General features: G+C 41.4%; 1 protein-coding gene across 18 annotated transcripts in view; it reads right to left on the reverse strand.

Annotated features, from left to right (window-relative positions):
- Ptk2 (protein tyrosine kinase 2) overlaps positions 1–15,200 on the reverse strand; it is a 221,218-nt gene that overhangs the window by 174,903 nt on the left and 31,115 nt on the right. For 3 of the 18 annotated variants that reach the window (XM_076556037.1, XM_076556049.1, XM_076556035.1), the window contains one exon: positions 1,643–1,736. The exons of the other annotated variants lie outside the window; for them this stretch is intronic. The gene's annotated coding sequence lies outside the window, so the exon portion shown is untranslated. The remainder of the gene's footprint in view (positions 1–1,642; positions 1,737–15,200) is intronic. 18 annotated transcript variants of the gene reach the window in all.

A 15,200-nucleotide genomic window follows, 5' to 3' on the forward strand; every position in this document is an offset into this window, starting at 1 on the left:
CAAGCACTGTAGAAATTATAAATCTAACACTGTTTTGTTTTAATCTTAAAAATAAAAGAAAATATAGTTAAGCATAGTAGCATGTCATTAAACTCATCAAGGAGGTAGCCCAACCTCCGAGGTGAGGTGTTTTTTTTTTTGGGGGGGGGGTGTTTTGACACAGGGTTTCTCTGTGTAGCTTTGTGCCTTTCCTGGAACTCACTCTGCAGTCCAGGCTGGCCTCAAACTCACAGAGATCCGCCTGCCTATGCCACCCAAGTGCTGGGATTAAAGGTGTGTGCCACCACTGCCCGCCCCCGAGGTGAGTTTTTAAACACCAGGATTTTCTTGAGTATATTCTGTCAAGTCTCTGCTACAATGCTGGTGAGATTCTCAGACCATCTGCTCCAGGCCTATTTCTATTTTTTAACATGTAAACTTCACTTCTAAAAACAGCCCTCTCTCATCACCCCTCCCCCTTCTCTAAAAAGATGCTTTCTTTTCTACTGACTTTGATAATGACTTGTATTGTCACCTTTCAAACAGAATACTGATAAAAGATCTTCTTAAGCAAAAATTTTGCCTTTGCTTAGCAATAACAATTATCTCTTCAAAAGCGGTAATGCTTAATTTGGCCCAACTTTTTTTCCCCTTAATTAAAAATTTTTTTCATATAATAGATTTTGACCATGGTTTTCAACTCTCCCAACTCCTCCCAGATCCTTCCCTTGGTTCAATTATTTAAAGTAAGTTGCTTGCCTCACAAACTTTAGACCAACAGCTATGGAACTGCATGAGACTGGACTAGGCCCTCTACATACAAGAGGCAGCTGTGTAGCTTGGTCTGCTTGAGGGGCCCCTGGCAGTGGGATCAGGATTTATCCTTGGTGTATGAGCTGACTTTCTGGAACCCATTACCTATGGTGGGACATCTTGCTCAGCCTTCATTCAGGGGGGAGGCTCTTGGTCCTGCCTTAACTGAATGTACCAGGCTTTGCTGACTCCCTATGAGAGCTTCAACCCTTTTGGAGGAGGGGATAGGGGGGTTGGTCAAGAGAGGGGAGGCTGGGAGGGAGTGGGAGGAGGGATGAGAGGGAGATCTGTGGTTGGTATGTAAAGTAATTTAAAAAAATTCTTAAATAAAAAAAGGGGGGGAAAGTAAGTTGCTCACATATATGCAAACCCATATTTCCAAGAGTTATGATAACTTTATTCAGAGGCAGTTTTTCAGTGCAGCATGTGATCTGAAACCAAAGGTCTACTAAAGCACCCTGTAGAAAGCAGACCATACAAATGAGAAATTTCTTAAGAGTAAAGCAAATCAAATACATCAGTGACACCTAGTGAATAAATGGTGGCAATCAAAATACAGGGATATGCAGGGATACAGTATGACGGCTGGACAGAACCATGGCACTGTAGCTGCGGGTGTCACCATAATGTTCCTCTCCTGCACCAATGCCCATTCTGCACACCCACTGGTGTGGACTAGTCCACAGGCTAGTCCAAGAGTCTCCCTAAGATGAGAAGAAAGGAGAAAAGGAAAGGAAAAAGAAAGGACAACAAATATCAATAAAGTATGTGTCAGGCCTGAATGGTCACTGCAGGTGCACAAGGGACTACATGAACAAAAAGAAATAACTAAGGCATCAGTGAAGCATACCTCTGGTTGAGTCTGCAAGGACCTTTCCTAAGGATTCACTGAGGGAAGAAGACTTATTCTGAATGTAGAGGGCACCATCTCATGGACTGTAGCACTGATGAATAAAGTACAAAAAAGGAGAAAAGGCTGCTGAGTTGAATACCAGTATTTCTTGTTCTCTGCCCAAGTAAGCGCCTACTGCCATAGCTGCAAGCTGCACCTGTGGCCATGTACCGTGAAACCATGAAAATTTTGCAAGACATAGGTAGGGGTTTAGAGTCATATAGCTCTGGTTCTTTGGACCTAGAGTCACAAGCCTCTGAAGGGTTTCTGTTATTTTATTCATTCTTTCTTATAAAACTGCCTACAAAAATTTAACAAAATCCTTTTTTAAAGATTATTTGAAGACACTGAAAAGTCAGCCAAAGAAGGCCAAACCTTCAGAATGTCCTCTTGAAAATTCTCCTAGTATCTGGCATGTGCCATGGTTCTGCACCCTCTTGCCTGGCATCTTGCCCTGCTCTGGTCTTCAGGACTTCGGGTTAAGCATCTGGCAGTGTAAATGATGTGCTCAGAGCATAAGCTGCTACAAATTTATGGGGAAAGTGGAACAAACAATATCAATATAAATCTATTTTTTAATTTATTATACTTTATTTACTTACTGTATGTGAGTGCACAATTGCATATATCACTGCACATGTATAAAAGTCAGAACAACTTGCAGGTGTTGGTTATTTCCTCCCATCACGTGAGTTCCAGGGATGGAATCAAGTAAGTTGTAAGGCTTGGTGTCAAGCACCTCTACCCCCTGAGCTATCCATCTCCTTACTCCCATATCTAAATCTAAACGTAAATCTGTGGTAAACTGAAAAGATACTGTAATGGTCCAAATTCATTGTCAATTTGTCAAGATTCAGAGTCACCAGGGAAACAGAACTGTAGGTATGTCCATCAAGATGTTTCTAGAAAGATTTAAGTAGAGAGGAAGATTCACCTGAATGTGGTGGATAACATCGCTCTATTGAAGTGGGGTCCTGGTTTGAATAAAACGGAAAAAGCAAACTGAGTACTAGCATTCATCTCTATTTCCTGGCAGTGAATGAAATATAACCAGCCACCTTATGTTCCTGCCACACCCTTCCCACCATGATGTAATAAACTTTCAAACTAAGAGGTAAAAAACCCCTTCTTGTTATTTTTTCTTGGGTATTTATTTTGTCACAACAACAAAAACTAACACATATGCACTACAACAGGAGACTCCAAGAAGCCAAGTGAACCCCTGGGAGGAGGAAAACATAACCGCTGCAGGGCTGCAGATGCAAGATTCCTCATTAGTCTGTGAGTCCACTGCCCCTTGATTCAATGCTCCCCAAGCCAGCCAGGCCCAGCTCTAGTGACAAAAGCTTTACTGACAAGTAGCTGAAAAATAATTTGGAGGAGGCATTCCAGAGAAGGCAACAACAACAACAATAAAATCCACACTCCATCCTTATTGTCTTCAATAGTTTTAAGACAGGGTTTAAAAACGTTGCAAGTCTAACGAATTCCTAGGAATCAGACCTGTCCAGGGACTGAGACAAAATCCCAGGCAAGGAAAGGATCGTTCACCCAAGAGTCTAAGTTTCTCGTCAGCTTAGTATCATGAATTCCAGCACAATTATCAACATGTTCTATAAAGGCTGCTGACACAGAGATAACACTGCTTTTATAAACAGATATAATGTTTCAGATATGAATGTTAAAATAGCAATAAACCATGCTATAGGCCTGTACTAGTAACCTTCCTATTGCTGTGATAAAACATTATGACCAAGGTAACTCACAGAAGGAAGATTTTTATGGTTTCAGAGGAATAGTCTGCCAAGGCAGAGAAGCCACAGATATGGCAGCTCAAGTAGCTGTGAGCTGAGAGCTCACATCCTAAACTCCAAGCAAGAAAGCAAACTAGGAAGTGGTATGTGGATCTGAAAGCTCACACTTCCTCTAGCAAAGCCACACCTCCTAATCCTACACAAGCAGCACCAACACCAGTGGACCAAGCTCCCTTAGCCTATGGGGGACATTCTCGTGCAAACTACCTCAAGGCCTAAGCATACAGAACCTAGTATGGCCGTACTCCTTTCCCAACTGTAAACTAAAATTATGTGGAAATCTCACAAACAAGACTATTAAGATTTTGTTTACAGTAAAAACGCCTTAATTTCCCACCAACACATGACCTATGGTTTGACTATAATCCTATCCAGAGCACCCCAGGAACCAGATGTGAATTCATTTACTAAAAACAAAAGGGGAGGGGAGGGGAGGGGAGGGGAGGGGAGGGGAGGGGAGGGGAGGGGAGGGGAGGGGAGGGGAGGGGAGGGGAGGGGAGGGGAGGGGAGGGGAAGAAAAGGTTCTTAGCCACCCTTTGATAACCAATTTCAAAACTCACCAAAATTGCAGGGCAGTGGTGGCGCATGCCTTTAACCCCAGCACTGAGAGGTAGAGCCAGGCGGATCTCTGTGAGTTCGAGGCCAGCCTGATCTACAGAGCGAGATCCAGGACAGGCACCAAAAATACAGAAAAAAACCTGTCTCAAAAATACAAAAACAAAAACCTACCTCACCAAAATCATCCCTGTGGGTATTATGAAGCCACAAGTTTTAATCTCCTGAAAAACCCACAACAAGGCTCTTGAGTGTGTCTTAGCCTTTCCCTGAGTACCTTTCTATTAATTTCTGCTGAAATCTATTAAACCTCTTCTTAATAAATTTCAACTCTGCTTCAAATTGGCCTGTCGTGAAATTCTTTCCTGTGGTGAAGTCAAGAATCTCATCTTTACAGTCTCTAAAAAGAACTCCTCAGGCTGCTGGCAGCACAACTGTCTGTCTAGTTCCTGATAGGACTGACTCCCTTGACATATATGCCTTCAGTCATCAAGTTAACATAGAAGAGGAGCAGCAGCAGTGCAAATTTGTTCCATGTACTATCCTGATCCTAAGGAAGACCCAATATCCTCTCTGGGACAGATCAGCTAAAAATGAGTCATTTTGATTCAATCATCAGAAAACCTGATACAAACTCAAATTAAGGAAAAGCCTACAAAGAGCCTATATCCTTCAAAAATCATCCACGCAGAGAAACATACCTCAAGTGAAAAGACTAAGGAAGCATAACTGGATATTGCCTGTGGTTGGAATGGACCCTGTATCAAGGGGAAGAACCTCTGTTAAGAGACACAAAATGGGGGCTGGAGAGATGGCTCAGGGGTTAAGAGCATTGATTGCTCTTCCAGAGGTCCTGAGTTTAATTCCTAGCAACCACACGGTGGCTCACAACCATCTGTAATGCAATCTGGTGCCCTCTTCTGGCCTGCAGGGATCTATGCAGGCAGAATACTGTATACATAATAAATGAATAAATCGAGAGAGAGAGAGAGAGAGAGAGAGAGAGAGAGAGAGAGAGAGAGAGAGAGAGAAAGAGAGAGAGAGAGAGAGAGAGAAATGGCTGTTAGACACAGACTATACTGAAGCAAAAAAGAGGGAATGGGGCAGAGGAGATTCCAGAGATTAGCACATAAGAAAAGGTGGCAGCAGAGGAAGACTCTTCTGGCTGCAGGCATACAAGCAGACAGAACACTGTATACATAATAAATAAAATCTTAAAAAAAAATAAGTACTTAACACAAACCTATATAATATGTAAATGCTTATTTACATGGAGGGGAGAAGGAGTATGTGTGCTTAGATGACAAAATATTAATGGCTGGTGAGACATTATTACTATTTCACTTTCTGAGTCTCCTCCAAGAAATGAAAAAAAGTTTTCAAAATAAAAACTTCCAGAGTCAGGCTTAATGTCACATGCCTATAACCCCGGGGGCTTAAGAGGTAAGAGACCAGAGGATCATTGTCAGTTTGAGGCCAGCCTGGTCTACCTAGGGAGTTCCAGGCCATCCAGGCTACATAGGGAGGTCCTGTCTTAAATTGTAAAATAAATAAAATAACAAAACAAAACAAGGTAGGCAAGCAACTGAAAGGGTTGCTGTTACCAGCTTTTAGACCTTGGAAGGCAGTCTTAATGACCAGAGGGACTGTCTAGGTTTGTGCAGGCCTGTGTCTAAGGGGTAATATCTTTATTATTTAATTGTGGTGGGAAGATCCCCACTGTGGGTGACACCATTCCTAAGCAAGAGATTCTAAACGCTGTAAAAATGAGTTGGGCACTAACATACATACATTAATTCAGTGCTCTCTAATGTAAGTGGCTAACCACTTCCAAGTCCTTGCCCAATGGTGGAATTGTAGGACAAATAAACCCTTTCTCTGCCCAACTGCTTCTGTTGGCGTATATAATCACAGCAAAAAGGAATGAAAAGGGAAAGGCACAGACTATGAAGTTTTATTTAATCCAGGTCTTCACAGAGAGGACCCTGAAAGCAGAAAAACTAAAAGTGAGGTTGGTATCTGTTTTGCAGTGCTGGGATCAACCCCAGATTTCATGTGTGTTAGGCAAGCATTCTGTGGTAAGTTTTAATATATTTTAAAGGTCTGTTAAAATTCTTTTCTAACATAAGAAATAAACTTATTTTCTTCTCTATAAAGTGTGTTGGGGTACTGAGTCAGGTTCTCACGTACCCCAGGCTGGCCTCAAAGTATTAATTTTCTAGCCTCTTTCTCTCACTATTGGAATCACAGGAGTGTACCACCACACCCAGCTGCTAGCCCCATCTTTATTTTAGTACCACTCTGCATTTATGCTAATTGTTCAATGAAAATAGGTCATAATGCAACATTTTGGAAGACACTTTAAATGGTGATTAACTCACTGTGTGCAGTAAGTACAGCAGTCACACACTAACTCCAACTGGAATCAATGTAGTATGTGTGGTCACTCCACACTGCAGCTGCAGGCAATGACAACTGCAGTGTGACTGCCACCTGGCTGAAGCAACTGCCAGTGTCTTCAGACACACAACATGCCTTAAGCTTCCAAAACTAAAATCAATGCAGCCATCTCCAGGGGAAAATGCTTGACATAATGAGACAACGCACCGTGTAAAGCAGGATCAAATTGTCATCACCTTCTATTCCCAAATACCAACTGTCCAAGAGGCTATCAGCAAGTACTACAATATATCATCATGTGCTACACTATAGCTACATCAGCACACAGACAGCTAGAGATATAAGGCAGGCTGCACACAGAGAAGCAAGTGCACTGTGGAAGTAGAACCACCTAAGGAGTCCAACTCCAGTGTGCCTCATTGTCTCGATGACTCTTCTCACCACACCACACATTACAGTGCTGCCACAGACTGGTAATGAAGGCTCGACATTTAAGAATGACCTTATTTCTAAAAGTCAAATAAAGAACTGATTCAAACAAACATTTGTTACACACTTATTTTCTAATTCCTCTCCCACTCATTGCTGTGGCTTTTAAAGCAACATTTTATGAGGGGAAAATGCTACATAGCTGCTCAATGGAGTACCAAAAACTACTAAAAAGGAAAAAAAAAATCAATAAACTTTCATGAATATTTTTAAGAAATTCAATTCATCCCCAGCATTGTGACCTACATCTCTAATCCCAGCATTTGGAAAGCAGAGGCAGGCAAAACTCTGAATTCACAGATAGCCTGATCTACATTGTAAGAACCTGTGAGTTCAAGGCCAGCCTAGTTTCCAAAGCAAGTTCAAGGACAGCCAGAGTAACTACACAGAGAAGCCCCCCACCCCACCCGAGAGAAAGAGAGAGAGAGAGAGAGAGAGAGAGAGAGAGAGAGAGAGAGAGAGAGAGAGAGAGAGAGAGGAGGAGGAGGAGGAGGAGGAGGAGGAGGAGGAGGAGGAGGAGGAGGAGGAGGAGGAGGGAGGGAGGGAGGGAGGGAGGGAGGGAGGGAGGGAGGAGGGGTGTCTCAGAAAGAAAAAAAAAGGAAGGTAATTAGTTAAATGTGCATCTGTAATTAATTCTTAGGTTCAGGAAGGTGTACTTCTTGCTGTACATTTTCTCACTTATAGCAATTTAAAGATAATTGTACTCTTTTACAATAGCTGATTAACTGAAGACTGTTTGATTATATTTATCACATGAATATCAGAAAGAATATTTTTATTAACTTAAAACTGGCAAAACATCTCCAGAGCTACCACAGCTTAAACAACACAGGAGAATCCTAATATAATTCAACTTCTAAAATACCCATCACCTGTGCTCATTAAAACACAGCCTCCATAATACACCATTTTCTTACACCTGGAGAAATGCCTTTCGGTCAGAATGAATCAGATTACACAAACCAAAGAAGCACTTCAAAATTACTTATTTTCAGAAAGCATGTCTACGCTGAAAATTGTCCTATGCAAATAATACAGGAAAGTCTATTTTGATCCAACTAGAAAGAAAAATTGAGTTCAAACTACTCTGTTCACATGTCAATATCCATAGAATAAGTGACTTGTGTTTAATAAATAACATTCTCCAAGACAGGCAGGCGAATCTCTGTGAGTTTGAGGCCAGCCTGGTCTACACATCGAGTTCCAGGACAGGCTTTGAAGCTACAGAGAAACCCTGTCTTGAAAAAAACAAAGTAAATAAATACATAAATACATAAACAGATCAACAACTAACATTCTCCCTTTTGTGTTTTCTTTTGATTTTTGTTCTAGTTACATTTTGTTGCTATGATGAAACACTCTGATCAAAAGCAACGTAAGAGAGAAAGGGGTTATTTGACTCACACTTTCAGGTCACAGTCCGTCACAGGAGGAGGCAACAATTGTGGAATGGTGCTTGCTGATACTAAGCTAGCCTTTTTTTAAACAGACATTTGTTTATCTATTTATTTTGTGTGTGCCTGTGAGTATGGATAGGTATTCTCATAGAGGTGAGCCCAGTACTGTGAGACGACAGAGATAAGACAACTTAATAAGAAGAGTCTGTTCTCTTCTACTATGTGAGTCTAAGAGATTAAACTCAGGTTGTCAGCCTTGGAGGCAGACGCCTGTCCCCATGAGCCATCTCACTAGCTTTCTTAGACAAAAAGGATCATTTAGGGATGATAATGCTGGGCCCTTCTCCATCAATTAATAATCAAAACAATCCCCCATGGATTTGTTCACTGCCCAACCTGATCTAGGCAATTCCTCAAGCAAGGATTTCCCCTCAGATGGCTCTAAGATGTGTCAAGTACACAATTAATTCTAAGTAGGGTATTGTTTTCTGAGACTGTCTTGTATACAGTCCAGGCTGACACCAAACTCTCAATGATCCTCCTACCTCAGCTCCACAAATTCTGGGATTATAATGTATACTATCACACCCAGCCACTGTTCCCTCTTTTTTTTTTTAATCAATCAATCAATCAGTCAATCTTTTTTTTTTAAAAAAGATTTATTTATTTATTATATATATAGCATGTATGACTGCAGGTCAGAAGAGGGCATCAGATCTTGTTACAGATGGTTGTGAGCCACCATGTGGTTGCTGGGAATTGAACTCAGGACCTCTGGAAGAGCAGTTAGTGCTCTTAACCTCTGAGCCATCTCTCCAGGCCCCACTGTTCCCTTTTTTAAAGCCTTGCTTCTCTGGTAGATCAGTTCCATGGTTTCTGACAAACACCAGTGCTGAGGAGCAGCACACTGAAGACAACACAGGTTCCTCTCTCTCACCCTAAGTACTGCCTTCACAACCTTTTTTATAGGTTCCCCTCAGTAACTGACAGTCACTGATCTGCTCTTATGGATCAGTCAGATTTATTTACATAATTTATGTATATGAATGGTCTGTCTGCATAATCAGATCCCATTATAGATGGTTGTGAGCCACCATGTGATTGCTGGGAATTGAAGATTCTGGAAGAGCAGCCAGTGCTCTTAACCTCTGAGACATCACTCCAACAAACAGTCTTTTTTTTTTTCTGATCGGTCTTAAACAGAACCATCATCACACAATGGTGTTCCTTATAATAGTTCACCCCTTCTGTTGTTTGCCATTAACAGTTAACTGCTTGGCACTGCTAAATTGTTTCTACTGCAGGGCTGTACCAAAACACTTGGGAGCCAGAAGCAGGCAGATCTCTCAGAGTCTGAGGCCAGTCTGGTCTATACAGTGAGACCCTGTCTCAATTAGAAAGACAGAAAGACAGGAAAGGGGGGCGGGGAGGGAAAGAATATGCCCTACAGGCTTGCCTGTTTGCAACCTGATCTTATGGAAGAAAATTCTCAATTGAGGTTCCCTCCTCTCAGATGACTTTACCTTGTGTCAAGTTGACATAAAACTAGCCTCAACAGCAGTTATTCCAGATGGTCTTTTCCCCAGTAAAAACAGTATGACTGACCCTGAGAGAAATTACATACATGACTTGTAAATTGTTAAACTTGTGAAGCTTTGTTTCTGTTTCACATTTGGGAGATTTGTAGACTTGCAATTGTATTATTTTGCTGCTAGATCTAGTATTAAGCCAAGAATAAGTATGCTGATAAGAGATTCATAATCTCTCTTCCAGTGTTGTTATCAGTGAATATTTGGTTTTATTTTTGTTTAAAAAATTTTATATTCATTTTGTGTATATATATGTGTGTGTGTGTGTGTGGGGGTGTGCATGTGGAGGTCAAAGGACAACTTGTCCAAGTCTGTTCTTTCCTTTCCTTTTCTCTGTTTTTGGTTTTTCCAGGCAGGGTTTCTGTATAGTCTTGGCTGTCTTGCAACTTACTCCGTAGACCAGGCTGGCCTCAAACTCAGATTCTCCTGTCTCTGTCTTCCAAGTGCTGGGATTTAAGACATGAACCACCATTGCCCGGCATGGTTCGCTCCTTTTCATGTGAGTCTTGAGGATCAAACTCAGATCATCAGACTTGGCAACATGTGCCATTACCCACTGAACCATCTTGCCTCCCCAATTCTTCATACTTATACTTCATGGAGTCCAATTTATTGATAGTTTATTAAATTTTATATTGGAAAAGAGTTTCTGGAGTAGAAACTCTTTCTCTGCTTCTTCCATTTTTATGTGAGGATTAGCTCACTTTCCTCCTCAGTTCTATCTCTCCTCCCCAAGTCTGTTTTATTTCTTGGTATTAAAGAAATTATTTCATGCAGTTTCACCTTCCTAGCTGAGGTGTAAAGGTCTGCAGTCTCACTTCTTTTTTTCCAGTTCCCCTTGCTCTGTGGTTAAGGGGAGGACTTTTCTGTTATTATTTCTGTTTAACCTTATTATCCTTAGTAACTAGTACCCTTACATGCTGAACCACCTCACTGGCTCCAGGCATATTGGTGTTCTGTTTTGTTTTGTTGAGACAAGGTCTCACTATGAAGCCCCAACTGGCCTGGAACTTGTTACTTAGACTAGGCTGGCTTAGAATCCGAGATCCTCCTATCTCTGCCCCCAAGTACTGGAATTAAAAGTATGTACCACCACTGCCCAGCAAGGGATCAAGAGTTTTTAAATTCTCGTAACAAAGTAAGTTTTCTTTTGTTAGATGATGATGATGATGTGTGTGTTTGTGTGTGTTGAGAGAGAGAATATATGAATATGAATAAATGAAAATATGCAAATATAACTTTGCATTGGCTCCAAAACAGGAGCAGTGCTGCTCGTGAGCTGGGTGATAGGTCATTCATTATTTATTACATTTACTAATTTATTTGTGTGTGTGTGTGTGTGTGTGTGTGTGTGTGTGTGTGTGTGTGTGTCTGTGTGTCTGTCTGTGTGTGTGTATATGTATGTATGTATGAGTTCTCTCCTTCCACTATGTGTTCCAGAGATTGAACTTGGGTCATCATGTGTGTGTGAAACACATGATCTATTTTATCTATTGAGCCATCCTACCAGCCTGATGTCTTTTTTAGTAGCTACATTTTTGTAGGATTCTCGTCTTTTCATAATAAGGTGATTCTTCCTTATTATGACTAATATACTTTTTTTATTTCTGTGCTATAAGTCAGAGTAGATCTAAGTCTACATTTGGAGCATGAAGCCACTGACAGCTTTGGATGCTGCATATTCCGATGTCGTGAAAGGATTTAAAGAGGTGAGTTGTGTTGACTTGTGGTGTGAGGGTTGTGGAGGGAGGTTGGAGTATGTTAGTTTGTCATGTGAGGATTTAAGTGGTAGGGTGTCTGTGGCTAAGGAGAAAGTCAGTTTTAGAGTCATGGGCTTAAGGTCAAACCTTGGTGTTACCACTATTGACTGTGGGACTTTATACAAAACATTTTACTTTTCTATTTGTTGATTTCCCCATTTGTTTCACCAATGTTTGTTGAGTCTCTGCTATGTTTTGCTGCAGGCCGCAGGAATATATCATAAGAACTCAGCTGGTTATGGCAAAGTCACTACCTGAAGGGATTAGGGAATTCCTCCAGAGGAAGCCAAATTCCAAGGAGTTTTGGGGTGTTATTTGGCTTGTTATATATCAGCTGTATTCTGTTATGAAAATCATGTGTGCCTTCATAGTTTTCCCTAGAAAGGCTAATAGTGTGGACTGATCACTCTCTGGACATATACATTCCAGGAATTTGGAGAACAGCCTCAGGAAAGGCTTTCTCTGTAATCAGATATCTCCCTTAGCCACTTTCAAGGACTAACAGGAGACACCAACTAGGTTGATGCCCAACTTTCAAGGACTAACAGTGATAACAGCCCATAGGCAAGTCTCCTGATTTAAGATAAATTCCACAAGGAGATACCACCTAGGTGAGGCGGGCGTTAAGTAATAGCTTTACACAATTTAGCTTGAACCCTCCTTTTTTATACCAGGATTTCCAGGGCATGGGACGGAGAAAAGAGAATGGAAGAACTAGATGGATAAGAACTTGAGAGGAACAAACTGAGATGGGGAAGAACTAGATTGAAGGGCTAGAAGAGAGGAACTAGAGGAACGAGATGGAAGATAAGGAAGAGCCAGATAGGTAAGAACAAGATGAGGAAGAGCCAGATGAGAGAGAAGGAGGTGGGAGAGGAGCTGATAAGGGAAAGAATTAGATCGATGAGAACCTAGAAGGGACGGAACTAGATGAAGGAATTAAGATAGAACCTAGAAGGGACAGTAGATAAACATAGAAAGAAATAAGGCAAGAAAGGAGCAGGACATGAGAGTAGAATAGAAGCTGTGTAGAGAGAACTATCACAGAATAATGAAGTGTATGAACTAAGGAGTTTCGTGGACATAGATTCATTTCTTTTCATCAAAGATTAATTATTAGCTGGTTGTAGATGCTCCCCGGACCCTGGGAGGGAACTATTGAGGGGCTGGACCCCCTTAGTCTCCGATAATGTTTGTAGCAGGAATGTGGGGGACAGATGAGGTAGTTTTTAAGTACAGACCTGCATTTCTCTGAAGCAGGGAATGTGGCTGTCACTGGAGTGTGGGAGAAGGTACTGCCAAGAGCTGTAGATGTGCTGGTAGCAAGAGGTTGGTAGTTGAGGAAAGGCAAAACTTTGCAGCACAGAAAAGTTGGTCCTGGAATGATGGGCTCAGTTGCGATTGGTGAGAATTAAACTAGAATATGCCTGTTTTTAAGGTAGTAATATTTTTGTCTAGTGGTAGCTCTCAGCAGCCCTTATAGAATCTGGAAGGAGGCCTTGAACGTGCATTGAGTCATGGGACGGGCTCTTTCTAGGCTGATTGATTGTAGGGACAATAAGAGCTGGTGCTGTTGATGGTGCAGTTATGTTCAGGAAATGTTTGCTGAGTTCATATTAAGTGCCAGCCCCACAGTACTTTTAAATGCTTTAAGTAGAGACATCAAGAAACAAAACAGGAATGTCTTGAACAGAGTGGTAAAGCAGCTAATGAGCTGTGACCCTAAGGAGTACTCCATGTTATATACTGGAAAGTGAGGACAGTGGGGAAAAGTATGCCATAGTTTGTAGATAGGGTTTGAGGTCTACATAGGATGGCCACAATAATCCTTGATGGTAAATGAGATGTGAGCCAGATGTGGCCGAGATGAATGTATTAGCTACGTAGATTCATGGGAGAAAGAACACTGTAGTTGAATGAATAGCAGTGCAGACAGAATGTGCAATGTTAGGTGGGCTGAGTCATTCTTGTTGAGGGAGTCTGATTGACTCGGAGCTCATGACAAGATACATTCACTGAGATGCTATGAAGGGAATCAGGTGTGTAGCAGAGGTGACAAGGGCTAGGGCACTAGCAATCAAAGAACTGGACCTAGGATGTCAAGACAATGGAATTATGATCTGGGTATACCCACTACTCAGGCATGCAGTCATTCCATGTGTCTGCTAGGTGCTGTGCATGAAGCCCAATATATAAAGTGCATGGTATTATGACTAATGTGTGTGAGGAAGGTCAGGTTGAGGAAGCTGCTTTCCTAAGAATGAGTAGGTGGCACATGCTAAAGCTGGTAATGTGTGTGGATTCCAGCTGTCTTTGAGAATATCCTTTATCCTGTGTCACCCTGAAACCTTAAGTGAACAGTACTCTGTGCTCTTTGGCCTTTATTTCCTAAGAGGCTTAAAAATAGGGAAGGAGGGGTTAGACAGATGGCTCAATGGTTAAGCACTGGTTACTCTTTCAGAGGATCCAGACTCTATTCCCAGCTCTCAACCATTCATAACCCCATTTCAAGGGGATCTGACACCTTTTTCTGGCCTCCGTGGGTACTGCATATGTGTAGTACACATATATACATACAGGCAGAACACCCCCATCACAAAAAACAATATGAATTTTAAAATAAATTTTAAAATAAATAGGAAAGGATAATATGGTTTGGTCCTAGGAAATCACTTGTATGCTATTTGAAATGCCTCTGCTAAACACTTCTGCAATGGGTTTTGTTCAGTTTGTTGTAATCATAAACCCTCCTTTCAAATGGTGCACGTACTTGGACCAGAAGTTGGATAGTGCTGAAATGCCCAGACAGAAATAGGAAGCTTCTATCCTGCCCACCAAGACTTTTCAGAGACTCTCGGATTCAGCTCTTTGTTTTAGCTGTTGCTTTCAGCAATTCAATCCCTGTTCCATAACAGGAATTCTGTGCTTGTTGTCCATGTGTCAATATTAATGCCAGGACAGGTGGGGGAGTTTTTTAATCTATAATTTACTTCTTTTTGCATGACATTTCTGAGATGTACAAAAACATCAGTTGATCACGATAGGACACTGACAGACCAAAGAAAAGTTACTATGTAGACCAGGTTGGCCTCAAATTCAGAGATCCTCCTGCCTCTGCCTCCCTTGTCCTAGGATTAAAGGCACACACCACCATACCCAGCCCAGTAATCATGCTTAAGCACTGAGCCATCTCTCCAGGCCACATACCTAGCTTTTTACATGGAGTCTTGGCATTTGAACTCACATTTTAATAGTTGCACAGAAAGTGCTTTTCCCCAGCTTTTACTTAATTCTATATAGCAGCCCAAAAAGGTAGTGATTTTATGTTCCCATTTTGTAGATAAGAAACTGAGTCTAGAGTTAAAAAATTTCCCCAGAGTTCCTTACAGCCATGCCAACTTCTCTAGTTTTTTCATCAAAGCTTAAGTTTTGTGCTTACTCAAATATATAGGTGGTAGTCACACTTTTAACAGACAGGAGAACAGTGTCATGTACCAAGCTACTAATGTTTC

Source organism: Peromyscus maniculatus, chromosome 20 (genome assembly GCF_049852395.1).
Source record: "Peromyscus maniculatus bairdii isolate BWxNUB_F1_BW_parent chromosome 20, HU_Pman_BW_mat_3.1, whole genome shotgun sequence".
In the NCBI taxonomy this organism is placed as follows: domain Eukaryota; kingdom Metazoa; phylum Chordata; class Mammalia; order Rodentia; family Cricetidae; genus Peromyscus; species Peromyscus maniculatus.